We start from the raw sequence: 14,578 nt of genomic DNA, 5'->3' as shown, positions 1-14,578 counted from the left end.
AGACTTTAAAAAGCTTATTTTCCCTGCAGAAAGGCATATTCATGCCTTTCAGCCGGGGTGTTCGGTAGATTCCAGCTACCGAACAAACTACCGTATGAGGGACCACCTAGGAGCTGGAGTGTGCAGTCAATTGACCGCCCAGAAGCTGCGATTAACCGCAGCTTAATTGATGAACGCTGGGTGGCCTTTGTTCGTTTGCCGAACACGTGGCAGCGGCCATTTTAACTACCGAACGGGCAGCGGTGTTCAGCGCTCAAACTATGGAACTGTAAACGGACACTTAATTGCACGAACACCGCTGAGCCGTCCGTCGCCTGGTTCATAATCGTACAAGGTTAACCGAACACTGAAATTCGGTATTTCTATGTGAACTGTGGTAACCCAGATAGCTGTGCCATGGAGCCTATTCGTGTGATAAAAGACTTTGGCTCCATGGCGATTAAACTGTATTTGTTTGGTCTGGGTGCCATTCACCTAATAATGTGCACCCAGACCTGAGCTATCTGGGGATATGTTACATGTCTGTGTTTAATGTATTAAAAGTAACTTTATATATTTTAAAGCATAATACTGTATTTAGGTTCCCACATGTGTAATGGAGTCTTGTCTTTGACCTGGGAGATAATTGGATTACTTCTACAATTATCTCCAGGGCAGAAGGGAGGAAGCCATGATGCATTGTGGGAATGTTTACTGCTGTGTGTCTGTAATTGGTTTATGTCTGTCCTTTGTTACAGTCTTCCATTTGGTCCCCTAGAGGAGTGTCCACCAGGTGGGAGACCTGCATAAATACTGGGCAGATAGCCCTGAGTAAATGAGTTCCTGCTTAACCCTGAAGCTGAAGTGTTGTCTCTTTCTTGGGGGAAGGGGACTGTATGCCGATTGCCAGGAGTGTAAGCTGTTCGTATGGCTTTTCCTGTTCGGCTGCTTCCAGGGTTCGTGTGTCTGCTGTTCGAGAGTTGGTGAATCCGTGCAGTTTGGGAGTTCGGGGAATTGGTGCTTATAGTAGCTGCTCGTCTATCTAAAGGGGATTATCGCCTAAACTGGGTTTTATCCCCTTTTGAGCTAAACGGTCCGTTACAGACCCACATAATTACAGTTACACAATCACAGACATACACACTCATAATCTTTGTTACAGAGATCCCCTCTGTCCACTACAACCCAGTTGCTTTTGTTTCCCCTTTTTGCTACTTTATATCTGAACAACCCTTACAAACCCTTCGTATACACGAAGGACTGACCACCCGGCCCTTGGCGTGTGCCCCTAATTAACCCCCTTCATCTCCTTTTCACCGAACCAACCGACGAACGGATGACCACCCTACCTGAGGAGTGTGCCGACAATCAACCACCCGGGAGCTGCGGTTTGTGGTTAACCACAGTCTAATTACCTGGCATCAGGGTGGTCACCGTTCGTATATAAAAGGTCAAACGGGGTACCGAACAACGAGCCAAAATTACTACCGAACAACCGACCACCTGGCCCCTGGCGTGTGCCCCTAATTAACCACCTGGAAGCTGCGGTTTCTGTGGTTAACCGCAACATAAGTACTTATCGACAGGGGGATCGCCGTTCGCATGCCTAACACGTGGCAGCGGCCATCTTTTGTTGTCGAACGCCCAGCGGGACTTGATCAGCAAACTCATGGCCCTATTCTCGGACAATAGTTTACACAAACCCCACTGGGGTTTAAAAAGGGGTATAAAAGATATGTATTTTTATCCTGTTTTTCTGTATACAATAAAGTGTGGTTATTTCATGTACCTGGAGGAAATTGAGTTACTGTAACAGTTGAGACCAATTATCTCCAGGGTAGGGGGGAGTGTTTTATAAAATGTTCTTTGTTCCTATTGACTGTGACAATGTATTGCCCTGTGTATCATCAGGTCCAGAGGGGTGTTGCTCTGGCCTGAAAACTTGTATTTAAAGCCATGCATGAGTGCCCATTAAACAGTTAGTTTTACCCTCAACTCGCAGCCTCGACTCGTTGTGACAAGCTGCCATATGCCACTGGCTTTCTATGTGCCAAACTGCTCTGTTCCCCTGGCGTATGGAGAAGCCTGCTTGTCAGCCTCCTGCCTCATGACTATGGCCCTGGAGTGTATGGCCCTTTAAGAACGGTCTATGGGCATACTGCAACTTTTGGGAACAATGCCCCTTTTAGACCGTGTCCCCAGACCTTTAAAATGCTATGTGAATGTCCTTTTCTAATGTGGTTCGGTAAATGGGGCTTACCGAACCACTTACTGCACAGGCGGACCAAGTGGAAGTGTGCAGGCAATTTACCTCCCATGCTAATGGTTAACCGCAGGTTAATTGCTGACCGCTGGGTGGCCGCTGTTCGTATAGTCGAACACGGCCATCTTTGTTTAGTCTTACGCGGTCAGCGGTGTGTGCCGGGAAATTCATGGAACTAAAATCGACTACACATTTGCACGAACAACGCTGACCCTTACCTTCTCCTCCACTTTGACGCTTCGGATGGAATCGAAGTGCGTTCGACAATTCAAACAAACGGTTTTACTAAGCCATTTGCACAAACAGCGTCCATTCGTGCATTCAAATAGGACTTAGTCATTTTTCTGCATAAAATAGACCGACTAACTTCCAACTAACTTTTAAACCACTGGAGGGAATTGTATGATTTTTGGGTATGTTTGTATTTGAAGTATGCTGATTAATAATATGTAACTTTTATGGAGATTGTATGTATATTTTTAAAGTTATAGTAAATGTGTAAAAAGTATATTTTTCCTGCCTGTGGTAATTACGTTAACCCATTGTGTTCAGTAATTATATCACAGGCAGAAGGGAGGATTTTTGCTGGAATGAATGGGAGTGTTTAACTGTATTGTACGTGTTTAATTAGCTGTTCTACAAAACCATGTGGGTGGTAAAATTGTGTAAAAACCTGTATAAAAGAAGCAACAAAACCACAGCTCAGTCTGTTCCTGCTTAACCCTCAATCTAGAGTCTTATCTCTTATTAGGGGAAATGCTATATCACTACAAGGGATTACTATGCTCTGCATGCTCCCTTGGATAATCACTTCTAAGCTCTTTTAAGAGCTTGTTCCTGTTTCACTCTCTTGGAGGAGAGGTTCACCCACAGGAGCCTGGAGTCTTGTCTTAGGTCCAGGGTGGGTAGGAGACGGCGAGACCCCAACCAAACTGCGGCGGTTCGTGTGGTCTGCGGTGGTTGTGGTGTCTGGTGGAGCACTTAGAGCCCTCGGGAAGCGCTAGGAGCAGTAACGGAGATACCCAGTCAGGGTGCCAGGCGGTCCGTTACACTTGTGTTGTAGGGAAAGGTGTTATACTAGCTCTGCTCATAGCTAGTGGAGAATATCTACATTCCCAGGAATATTATGTATGCTGATCGGAGCGACGCTCTCCAAGACCGTGAATCAGGACATCTAAGTGGTCCAACTTCCAGCCAGCCTGGAGGCAACTGTAACATTTGGTGGCAGCGGCAGGATGGTCCTGGAGTTCCTAGGGGAGACCCAGAACGAATGTAGAGCACCTATGGTAAATTGAAGCACACCACCTTAAAGGATTTACTGGAGAGCCGAAGTGGAACCGCCAGCAATCATCCTAGGAGGGAGCTGATTGCAGAGTTAACAGAGTTGGACCAGTGCTTCACCATGGCAGAGACCCCGGTGATGGCTGGTGATGAAAAGACAAGGATTGTCTGGGAGAGACTCCCCTTCTACGGGCCGAACCCTTCTATAGAGCTGGTACAGCAGCTGATTGCCGAGGCAGAGGCGGATATACGGGCGTCTAGGGCCCACAAGCTCAGCCTTATCAACGCTCAACATTGCCCCGGGCCAACCATAACGACCACCCCGTCAGAGACCACTGGGAGGCGAAAGATCCCCTATGCGGCTTTCAAGCCCCTCCTAGAGAGCGAGACTGGGATCGACAAATTTCGACTTCGAGAGGCAATGTGCGCTCCACCAGATCCCCATTGAAGAATGACCCACCATACTTGCCGGAAAATTATCTGGGCACGCCTCGGACGCATTCCGAACACTAACTTCTGAGGAGGTGACCCAATATGCGGAAATCAAAGATACACTGCTAAGGCATTATGCTGTAACCCCCGACACGTATCGCAGACAATTTTGGAATAAAAAACAGAAACTGAATGATACACATAGCGAATGGGCTCACAGGATGCAAAGGCTTGCCACACATTGGATCAATGGGTGCCAGGCAGTAACGGCTTCAGAAATACTTGAGCTGTTTTTATTGGAACACTTTTACGATGGCATAGACCAGAAAGAAAGAGAATGCCTAAAAGACAGGCAGCCAGGCACCCTTAACGAAGCAGTAAAATTGCTCGACGAGCATCAAAATTTTTGGCTACAAGAGTCCGTAAACTCCTGACTTGTAAGCAAAACGGAGATCAAGGATAATTACAGAGCAACGACCCAAAATGATTTTCAAGACTCTGGGCCAGCGGGACCTACCCGATACATGGGACCACCCAACAGCCACCACGCTGACTGCCCACGACCTACTTGCTACCAGTGCAAACAACCCGGGCACCTCATTACCAGCTGCCCCCTCAACAACTGCACCTCTAGGAGTTACAAATCCCCCTCGCCTGGTCCCCACCGACCAGTCCGGGCACTGTGTGTGAACCAAGAGACCCCCATGGAAGAATACCTAGGACCCCTTCACGAAGCAGACCCGATGTACTGGAAAACCACCAGCACCACAGGCAGAAAGTATGGCTGGAGGGTCACTCCGCTGAAGGACTAAGGGACACCGGCGCTACAATCACATTAGTCCAGAGCACAAATGGTCAGGTCAAACTGTGGCCGTTCCAGTGGGGGGAGGGGATGTATACAAGATTCTAACGGCTACCCAGGTTGTAGAGGGGTATCTGCCGTTGGAGACGTCCCTCTTCCCGGCAAGATGCTGTGCTGTAGTGTAGTCACGATATCCCATCCATTGAAGGGAAAGATAAATCTACGGATAGGACTAATCCACACACTCCGTAGACTGTACACCTTTATTGACACTCCAGAGGTGTCATTTGGGGCTTAACCCCTATTGTTAAGGTAACAAAGAGTATCCACACTACTGTAGAACTAGTCCTGGTGTGTGAGTACTAACTGGACATCTAACTAAATAATGTCAAATAAAGTATAATAAGTGAAAAATGTAAATGTATAATCATATTACCCAGTAAAAGGTCAGAAACAATAAATTAATCTCCACTGCCAAATGGCTGTGCCTCCCTAGCTTGCTATAATTGTCTATACTAGTTCAGAATCCTGAATTTAATAATATGTACACGGTCAATGTCTGAAAAAAATATATAGGTATCTTAGACTGCAAGCCTGGTCTAAAAAGAATATACACAGTATTTATAGATCAAAGACAATCTATAAAGAAAAAATGCTGCCTAAATGGTCAAATACTGCAGAGTTGTCCATACGTTTTGAAGGGTTAAGCAGAACTGATTTAATGACCAAACAAGCAGCTTCGTTTATGCAGGTTTTACAGTAAGGTTACCACCCACGTGGACCTGGTGGGGCACTGAAGGTGAAAATACAGCAGCCAATCAGTTACAGATTTACAGTAAAAGCACACCCATTAATCACTGTACATTCCTCCCCTCTGCTTAGGAGATAATTGAGTTAATCATTATGTAAGAAATTACAGTTTACCCTTCCACACAGGGTCCCTGTTCTTTGAGGAAGGTGCAACAAATAAAACACACGGACAAGTGTAATAAAAGAAATAAATTCACTGGTAATACATCAGGTTTAATAAAAGAGTATTAAACATAGAAACCTCAATAATTAATAACATTCAAGTCACAGTGTATGACAGAAGAATGGAATAATCACAACACTTTCCATAAATACAATATCTCAAATAATTAATTAAAGCAACCACAATATATATTGGTTATTAACTTGCATCAGAATAATAAACAGTTCATATACAAGCTACAAAACAAAGACCACTCATAGATATATATTAGTAAATGCATTAACAATGTGCTCTAAAGTATAATACACAGCACATATACAGTATGTGCAATAATTCAACCTGCTCTATAATCTAATACACAGCAAATATAGTGAGGTTAAACCAAACAACACACAATGATATAAAACAATACAGTACCACAACTATCACAGAAAACAACCAAGTATCCCAGTCAAATATAGTTACCAACAGAGTGTAGATCTGTATATTGAACTCTCCTCTGGACCTCTGCTTGGTAGTCACTCATTGAAAGCTTCTACCAGAACTGCCCTCCTTCTAGCCATTTTGGGCCTACATTTATACAGCTTTTTCTCTTTGAAGTTGTTCCTTCCATTTACCCATATCTTCCCTCCATCTACCTAAATTATCTTGGGGGCATGTGATGGGTTTGGGAAGATCAAAAGCTAAACAATAAATTCCTTATTTCTTGTTTGATGTAGGTGGTTCATAATAGAAGTAAACAGCTATTTGTTATTTAAATATAAGTTGGGGAAAACTCATTAACACCCTATTGATAACACAAAACTCAGGATGAACAAACTGGTTTAATATCCTGTTCTAAGGTATGCTTTGTTAACAGTAAGACAAAAGGCCTTTGATTTTGGAGTTGATAACCCCAACTGTCCCATCTACATTAACAGTTAGATCAAAGACTGTTTGTCCTGGGAATTACCCCACCTTGTTCCTCCTGGTTTACATGGCACTTGTAAAATCTCCTTTTGATATTAAAGGTCCAAAGGTCAATCATACAGATCTACATTCTATTTCTTAAACTTGATTTACCTTCTAATTTGATTCTAATTCATCATTTCTTACAATTATATCAGCTCAATTATCTCCAAGTTAAAAAAATATATACTTTTTCACATTTTCTGTAACTCTAAAACTAAGCATACAATTTTAACACAAGTTACATTTTCATAACCAGTCCAATCAGGGAAACAACATATCAAGAAATGAGTCGAATTGGACCGGTGGATGAAAGGTGGATGTGACCAGATATTTCCCTGCCCAAAGCCGTTCCACAGATTTAGTCTGTGCGGTAGGTCTATTTTCCCTTTATAATAATAAAGAACCAGTTACAAAAGGCAGTCTGTAACATATCTCCTCTTTTGGGGGGGAGACTAACCAGGGACCTGACCTTCTGTCGGTCAGTGCCAAAGTTAGTCTCGCAACCCACCCACAAATACAAATTGGCAGAGTAGCTACCCCACAATAAATAGTACTGGCCTGTAGGTCCTAGGTTGTAGGGTGAAGGATCACCACCTTCGGCCTTCCCAGTGTAGATAGGCAAATAGCTGGGGATACTTGGGGGGCAGAGGCCAGTGGCGCTCTGCCCGGCTGCCAGCACTTCTACTGGAGTGAAGGTTTTAAAAAATAAGACTTCCAGTTAATTCCTGAACTGATCTGGGTGATTTTTGAATATGTTTGCCACCCAGATCAGGGCTATCAGGGGATGTAACATTTGTGGTGTTTTATGTATTTTTTAGGGTACTTTTGGGGTGTTTTTAAAAAAGTTTGGATTTTCTGTGCTTGGAAATAATTTGATTAGAATTAGTACAGTTACTGATTAAATTATCTCCCAAGCAGAGGGGAGCGATTGTGTGCTGTGTGTGGGAGTGTCGTACCTTGTGACCTTATTGTTATTGATCTGTGAAGTCTAAAATCAGTCCCCCACAAGATCCCGGTGGGCGTACCCCTTGCATGGGGATGGTCATATAAGGCCATGTGTGGCTCCCATTAAAGAGATTCATTTACGCCTTCATGAAGTCTTGGCTCAGGTTTGGGGGATTGGATAATGTAACAAATCACCTTGCACCCCGACTGGGGACCTCCGTTGAAGGATGCTCCTAGCACTTCCTGAGGGCTCCAAGCACTCCGCCAGACACCATAACCAACACAGACCTCCCAAACCGCTGCAGCTTGGTTGGGGTCTCGCCGTCTCCTACCCAGCCTGGACCTATGACAAAGCTCCAGGCTCCAGTGGGTAAACCTCTTTTCCAAGAGAGTAACACAGGAGCACGCTCTCAAAAGAACTTAGTGATTATAGCAAGGGAGTATGAACAGCATATCAATCCATTGTAGCAGATTCCCCCAATAAGAGACAGGACTCTAAAATGAGGGTGAAGTAGAACTGAGGTTTAATGACATACTCTGCTTTTATGCAATTCTTCCATGCAAGGGAGACACCCACAGACAATTAGGAATTAACCAGTCACCAACTGGTTACCTCCCACACATCCCCTCCCCTTAGCCTGAGAGATAACATAATTAACCGTAAAGTTTAAACACACACTTTTACCCAATTTCTATAACTCCAAAAGTACACATCACATTCACATAAATTATTAGAAACAGCATAGTTATGGGAACAACATATCCAAATTTCATTCAAATCCGTTGAGCCATTCGGGAGTTAGCTGGAAGTCTCTTTTGACCGACCGCATGCTCATTCTCATGCCCAAAACAGTTCCAGAAAATCAGGCTGTGCAGCCGGTCTATTTCCCATGTTATTATTGCCGTTTATATAGCGCCAACAGATTCCGTAGCGCTTTACAATATTTTGAGAGGGGGGATGTAACTCAAAGTAGGACAATTACAAGAAAGCTTACAGGAACAATAGGTTGAAGAGGACCCTGCTCAAATGAGCTTAGAGACTATAGGAGGTGGGGTATTAGAAACATTAGGACAGGGAATATCAAATAGGGTGGGAGTGAAGCAGAGCTGGAGGAGAGAGCAAAGCACTGTCCCATAGGAGAGAGCAAGAGACAGGTATGTAAGGTAGAGATTACTCTGGGAGGCCATAAGCTTTCCTGAAGAGATGGGTTTTAAGGCCCTTCTTAAATGATTGAAGACTAGGGGAGAGTCTAATGGCAGTAGACAAGCTATTCCATAGGAAAAGGAGCCGCCCGCGAGAGGTCCTGCAAATGCGAGTTGGCCGTACGGGTGCGAGCAGCGGTCAGGAGGTGGTCACGGGCAGAGCGGAGGGTACGAGGAGGGGCATACCTATGGATCAGTGAAGAGATAAGAGGGGCTAGAATTGTTCAGTGCTTTAAATGTATGGGTTAGCACTTTGAATTGACTCCCATAGGATACAGGGAGCCAATGTAAGGACAGGCAGAGGGGTGAGGTGTGAGAGGACCGACTAGAGAGGAAAATCAGTCTAGCTGCAGCATTCATTACAGACTGTAGCGGGGCAATATGGCTTTTGGGGAGACCAATCAGGAGAGGGTTACAGTAATCCATGCGGGAAATTACTAGAGCACGGACAAGCTCCTTGGTAGCATCTTGCGTAAGAAAGGGGCGGATGCGGGCTATGTTTTTGTGTTGGAACCTACAGGACTTGGCAACAAAGTGGATGTGAGACTCAAAGGTGAGACCAGAGTCAAGTATGACTCCAAGACAGCGCGCTTGCAGGGATGGACTTATGTGGATATCACTGACTTGAAGGGAGAGCGAGAGAGGAGGATCAGTATTAGGAGGAGGAAAGACAAGGAGTTCAGTTTTAGAGAGGTTAAGTTTCAGAAAGCGTGAGAACATCCAGTCAGAGATGGAAGACAGGCAAGCAGTGACACGTTGCAGGACGGCAGGGGAGAGGTCCGGGGAGGAGAGGTATATCTGAGTGTCATCAGCGTACAGGTGGTAGTGGAATCCAAAAGAGGCAATAAGTTTACCAAGAGAGGCAGTTTAAAGAGAAAATAGAAGGGGACCAAGGACAGAGCCTTGGGGAACTCCAACTGAGACAGGACGCGGGGAGGAGGTATCCTTGGAAAAGGAGACACTGAATGAGCGTTGTGAGAGATAGGAGGAAAACCAAGAGAGGACAGAGTCACAGAGACCGAGCGATTGAAGAGTTTGAAGAAGGAGAGCATGATCAACAGGCAGCAGAGAGGTCAAGGAGAATATGGAGTAGTGACCTTTGAATTTAGCGGAGATTAGGTCATTAGCAGTTTCAGTAGAGTGGAGAGGGCGGAAGCCAGACTCAAGAAGAGAGTTGGAATTAAGGAAGGGAGACACATGGGTAAAGACAAGTCTTTCCAAAAGCTTTGATGCGAAAGGGAGCAGGGATATGAGACGATATTTAGAGGGGGAGGGCGGGTCAAGAGATGTTTTATTTTTTGACTGTTATGGAATGGTTTATTTTAGTATTTCAAATGCTTTATTAAAGTTTTGTAACAGCATGAAGTCATAGCATAAATGAGACTCGCAGGTCTCTGTCTCAGAAAGTAACAATGCGGCCTCGCAGGGCCTAGTAACTAAAAGCAGGTATATGTACGTTAAACGTAAGTGGTGTATGCATTAACATCATGGTGTGTGTCTATCCATTTCTCGTATGGTAATCATGTGTTATCCTAGTGCGGTGAGGTTGAGTTCTTTAAGCGCTTGATTGTAACAGGCGTTCATATTGGTACAAATATGCTCACAGTGTTTCTTGCATCCTACAGCTTATGTCTCGTACTTTCTATATCAGTTCATATTGCTGCGGTGGATTGGGATATGGGTGTCCTCCGTTAGATATGCTTTCCTACTCTTTATGTATTTTTCGTGTCAAGGGGTATGTGTGTGCATTGCTGTGTCACCCCTGTGGGTGCTTTTTGCTCCTTTGTTCCCCCCCTACCCCCACTTTTCCTTAGGTAAGGTCCTTACCCTAATGCTGAGCTAGGTGCTGTCCTAGTGTGGGCTTGAATCTTATGTCTTTTCCTCCCTTCCCCCCTTCCCCCCCTCCAGTTCCGAGCCCCTGCAAGGTTGTCGGTGTTTATGTGTGCGGGCCATCGGCCCTGGCTCCTTGGGTTTACTTCCCCCGATAACAGCAGGCTCTCCCTCCTCTCTCCTCCCCCCCCTCCCCCTCCATTCCCGCTGAGTTCCTCTAGGTTTATTTGTGCGTTGCTTTTTGATGCCTCTAAGTTTTTGTTGATTCCTTTATGTCTGATCAGCTTTGTAACCTGTAATGATAACTTAGATACTATCCGGACAGTAAGGTATTACCTACGTCTCTCCCTACTTTCATCTCCTTTCTCCTTTCGTATAGAATGGACTAGTCCTGTTCCTTTTCTGCAGGTGGGTTTGGGCGACATTCCCCCTGGTCCCCCGTCTGCCGCGGTCTATCCCACGCAAGTCTGGGTTCCCCTGGGTGTCTGTTTTTCGCCCCCCCCTGTTGTTTCTGCGGTCCCCTCCCTCCCCTCGGCCCTCCTGTAGGTAGTATGATCTGTTCGTTTGTAGAGATGTTTTTTTTTAGGATTGGTACTACAGTGGCATGTTTAAGGTTAGCAGGAACAGTGCCAGAACAGTTAAAGATGTGTTTTAGGGTAGGCACAAGACAAGGGGAGAGAGATCTGATGAGGTGAGATGGGACAGGATCGAGCGGGCAAGTGGTGGGGCGAGAGGAATGGAGAAGCGCAGCCACCTCTTGTTCAGTAGCCGGGGAGAAAGTCTGGAGAGTAGGGAATGCATGATTTACGTGTGGTTGAGAAAGAGAATGGCAAGGAGGGAAATATTGTTTCCTTAGCTGTTCAATCTTGTCGGTAAAGTAACATGCAAAGCTATCAGCTGTAAGGTTAGTTTGGGGGGTGGCCACAGCAGGGCAGAGAAGGGAATTAAAGGTGTCAAAGAGACGTCTGGGATTGCGGGAGCATGAACTAATGAGAGAGCAAAAGTATGACTGTTTGGCGAGGGCAAGGGCAGCGCTGTATGAAAGCAACATGAATCTGTAATGGAGAAAGTCTGCCTGGGTGTGGGACTTTCTCCAGGAGCATTCAGCTCAACGGGAGCAACTCTGCAGATAGCGTGTTGATTTATTATGCCAAGGTTGGGGTCGTGTCCTCCTCAAGGTGCATATTTGGAGCGGGGCTGCAGCGTTCAAGGCAGATGTGAGGGTAGTGTTGTATGTGGATATGGCCAGTGAGGGACAGGAGAGGGAAGGGATGGATAGCAGTTGTGAATCAATGTCAGCTGACAGCTGCTAGAGGTCAATAGAGTTAAGGTTCCATCTGAGCTGAGAGGGGTTAGGCCGAGGTTGTTGGGTGAGGTGGTAATTCAGAGCAAACGATAAGAGCTGGTGATCAGAGAGAGGAAATGGAGTGTTGCAGATATTAGATACTGTGCATGAATAATAGAAAATAAGGTCGAGGGTATTGCCAGCTACATGAGTGGGAGAATTAGCCCACTGCAATAGTCTAAGGGAGGAAGTAATTGAAAGTAGTTTAGAGGTGTAACGGATTGACGGGCACCTTCGTGGAAGAATGCTCCTAGCGCTTCCTGAGGACTCCAAGCACTGCAGCAGACACCTCAACCACCGAACCGGAGAAGCATATGAATGCTCTCAAGCATGTGAATGCTGTAAACAGCTGAACAGGAAAAGCATACAATCAGCTTACACTCCTGGCAATAAGCATACAATCCAATTCCCCCAATAACGAGACGACACTTCGTTTTGAGGTCAAGCAGAACTGACTGTACTGGCACATACAGCCTCTTTTATTCACAATCCACAAACATAGTACTGCCCACAGGATTTTAAAATACAACCAATCAATCCGTACAATACACACAGACACTCACACACAAAATCCTCCCCTCTGCCTGTGATATGACTACTGAACACAATGGGTAATATAATTATCACAGGCAGAGAAAAACAGTTTTTACAAAATATTAATAACTTCCAAAATATACATGCCATTCACATAAAACATACATTTTCAGAATCAGCATGCTTGAAATATACACATACTCAAAAATCAGGGCAATCGGTTCAGGGGTTAAAAAGTTAAGGGGAAGTCCTATTTGACCAAATGAAGCATGGCTTTTCTGCCCAAAACCAGTTCCACAGAGTCTTCCATCCTGGAGATAATCTCCAAGGACAAAGGCAAAACTCCATTAGCCACATGGTAGCAAAATACAATAAAATACACAAAAATATATAACTGTGCAGCCATTGCATAAAACAGGTACATTCAACATATCCCCAGATAGCTTAGATCTGAGCGCACATTATGACTGAATGGCGCTCAGATCACATACATGCAGTTCAATCACCATGGAGCCAAAGTCTTTCCCATAGTCTTTCGTTATACGAATGGGCTCCATGGCATAGCTATCTGGGGTAACACTGCTCACATAGGGAAAGTACAGAATGACCCGCATTTTAACATGGGGCCATAGTCACAGGGCAGGAGGCTGGCAATCAGTCTTCTCCAATGCCCAGTGGCGAGGCTGGTTCCGCCACAAGAGGCTGCTGGGCTTAAAGGTTAACTATAGTTTGAATTGTCGAATGAGTTGGTTCCAGAAAAGGTAAACTGTCAGCGGTGTTCGTGCCGTCGAGTTGCCTGTTTTAGTTTCATGAACTCGACGGCAAAACACCGCTGGCCGCGTTCGGCTAAATTAAAATGGCTGCCGCCACGTGTTCGGTTTTTGAATGGCGGCTACTTCGGCTGCATCCGAAGTGCCAGTTTAAAAGTACAGATCCTTTTCATATGAGTTGAAGGGCCAGAAGCAGCACAATAAAATTCATTATGTCCAAATGACGCTTTTAAAAAGCCATACATCCCAGGGGCCATAGTCACAGGGCAGGAGGCGGGTGGGCAGGCCCCTCCAAAAACTCATGGCAAACTACCTAAACAAGGGGGGGTTTGCTACAGAGAACTACATACACACTGGGGATTGCTATATCACAATACACCCCTGAGTATAATCACTAGCTCTTCTAAGAGCTGTTCCTGCTACGCTCTCTGGACTAGGAGAGGTCTACCCACTGGAAGCTGGATCCTGGCCTTGGATCCAGGGTGGGTGGAGGACAGCGAGACTCCAACCAAGCTGTGGCGATTTGTGGGTTTTATGGTGGTTATTTTGTTCCAGTACGGTGCTCGCAAGTACTAGGAAGCAGCAATTGACGGAGGTGCCCGGTCAGGGTGCAAGATGATCCGTCACAGCCATCATGCTATTTCTTCTAAATAGACAAGCATAATAAGGACTTTGGATGTAAATCTAAAATTATCTTCAAAATCCTCCGGTACTGGATAAACTACATTCAAATGGTTTTCTTACTGCTCACCTCTGCCTTTGCATAGGAACTCTTGGATGTTTACTAGCACTCATTGCAGGGAACAGTTTGACTTTTTCTTCAGTTATCTTCTTGTAATCTTCTTGCAGCAGAATCTTTTTAGTTATTCAGTAAGACTTAAATCTTGCCCATGCTTTCTCCACCAGTAAATGTAGGAAATTAGCTGATCCTGAGATGTTTGTCACATCAGAGTTCCAATAATCAAATCAAATTGTCTTGCAGCCTTAAAATGTATATTTATTCAAACGATACACAGCATCTCAAAATAACATAAAATCTTTGAACACATCTGTACCAATACAGGAATATGTATGCACTTAAGTTAATATCCATTTTTGATGTTAAGTATTGGTGATGAATAGCTATCTGCAAAAGGTATTACATGTCATCTAAGAATTCCGTTAATTAGGATAAGGTTATTTGATTATTTAAAATAAGTTTAAAAAGGGATGTGGCTTAATCACCATTCTGTCCAATCTATTATTAAAGTCATACGTTATAATAAAGGTT

At 44.8% G+C, this 14,578-nt stretch overlaps 1 pseudogene; it reads left to right on the top strand.

Annotated features, from left to right (window-relative positions):
* LOC134568447 (zinc finger protein 850-like) overlaps nt 1–14,578 on the top strand; it is a 466,353-nt pseudogene that overhangs the window by 130,624 nt on the left and 321,151 nt on the right.

This window comes from Pelobates fuscus, chromosome 7 (genome assembly GCF_036172605.1).
Source record: "Pelobates fuscus isolate aPelFus1 chromosome 7, aPelFus1.pri, whole genome shotgun sequence".
Taxonomy (NCBI): Eukaryota; Metazoa; Chordata; class Amphibia; order Anura; family Pelobatidae; genus Pelobates; species Pelobates fuscus.
The sequence above is the reverse complement of the archived record's forward strand: the minus strand, read 5'-3'. Positions and strand labels throughout refer to the sequence as shown.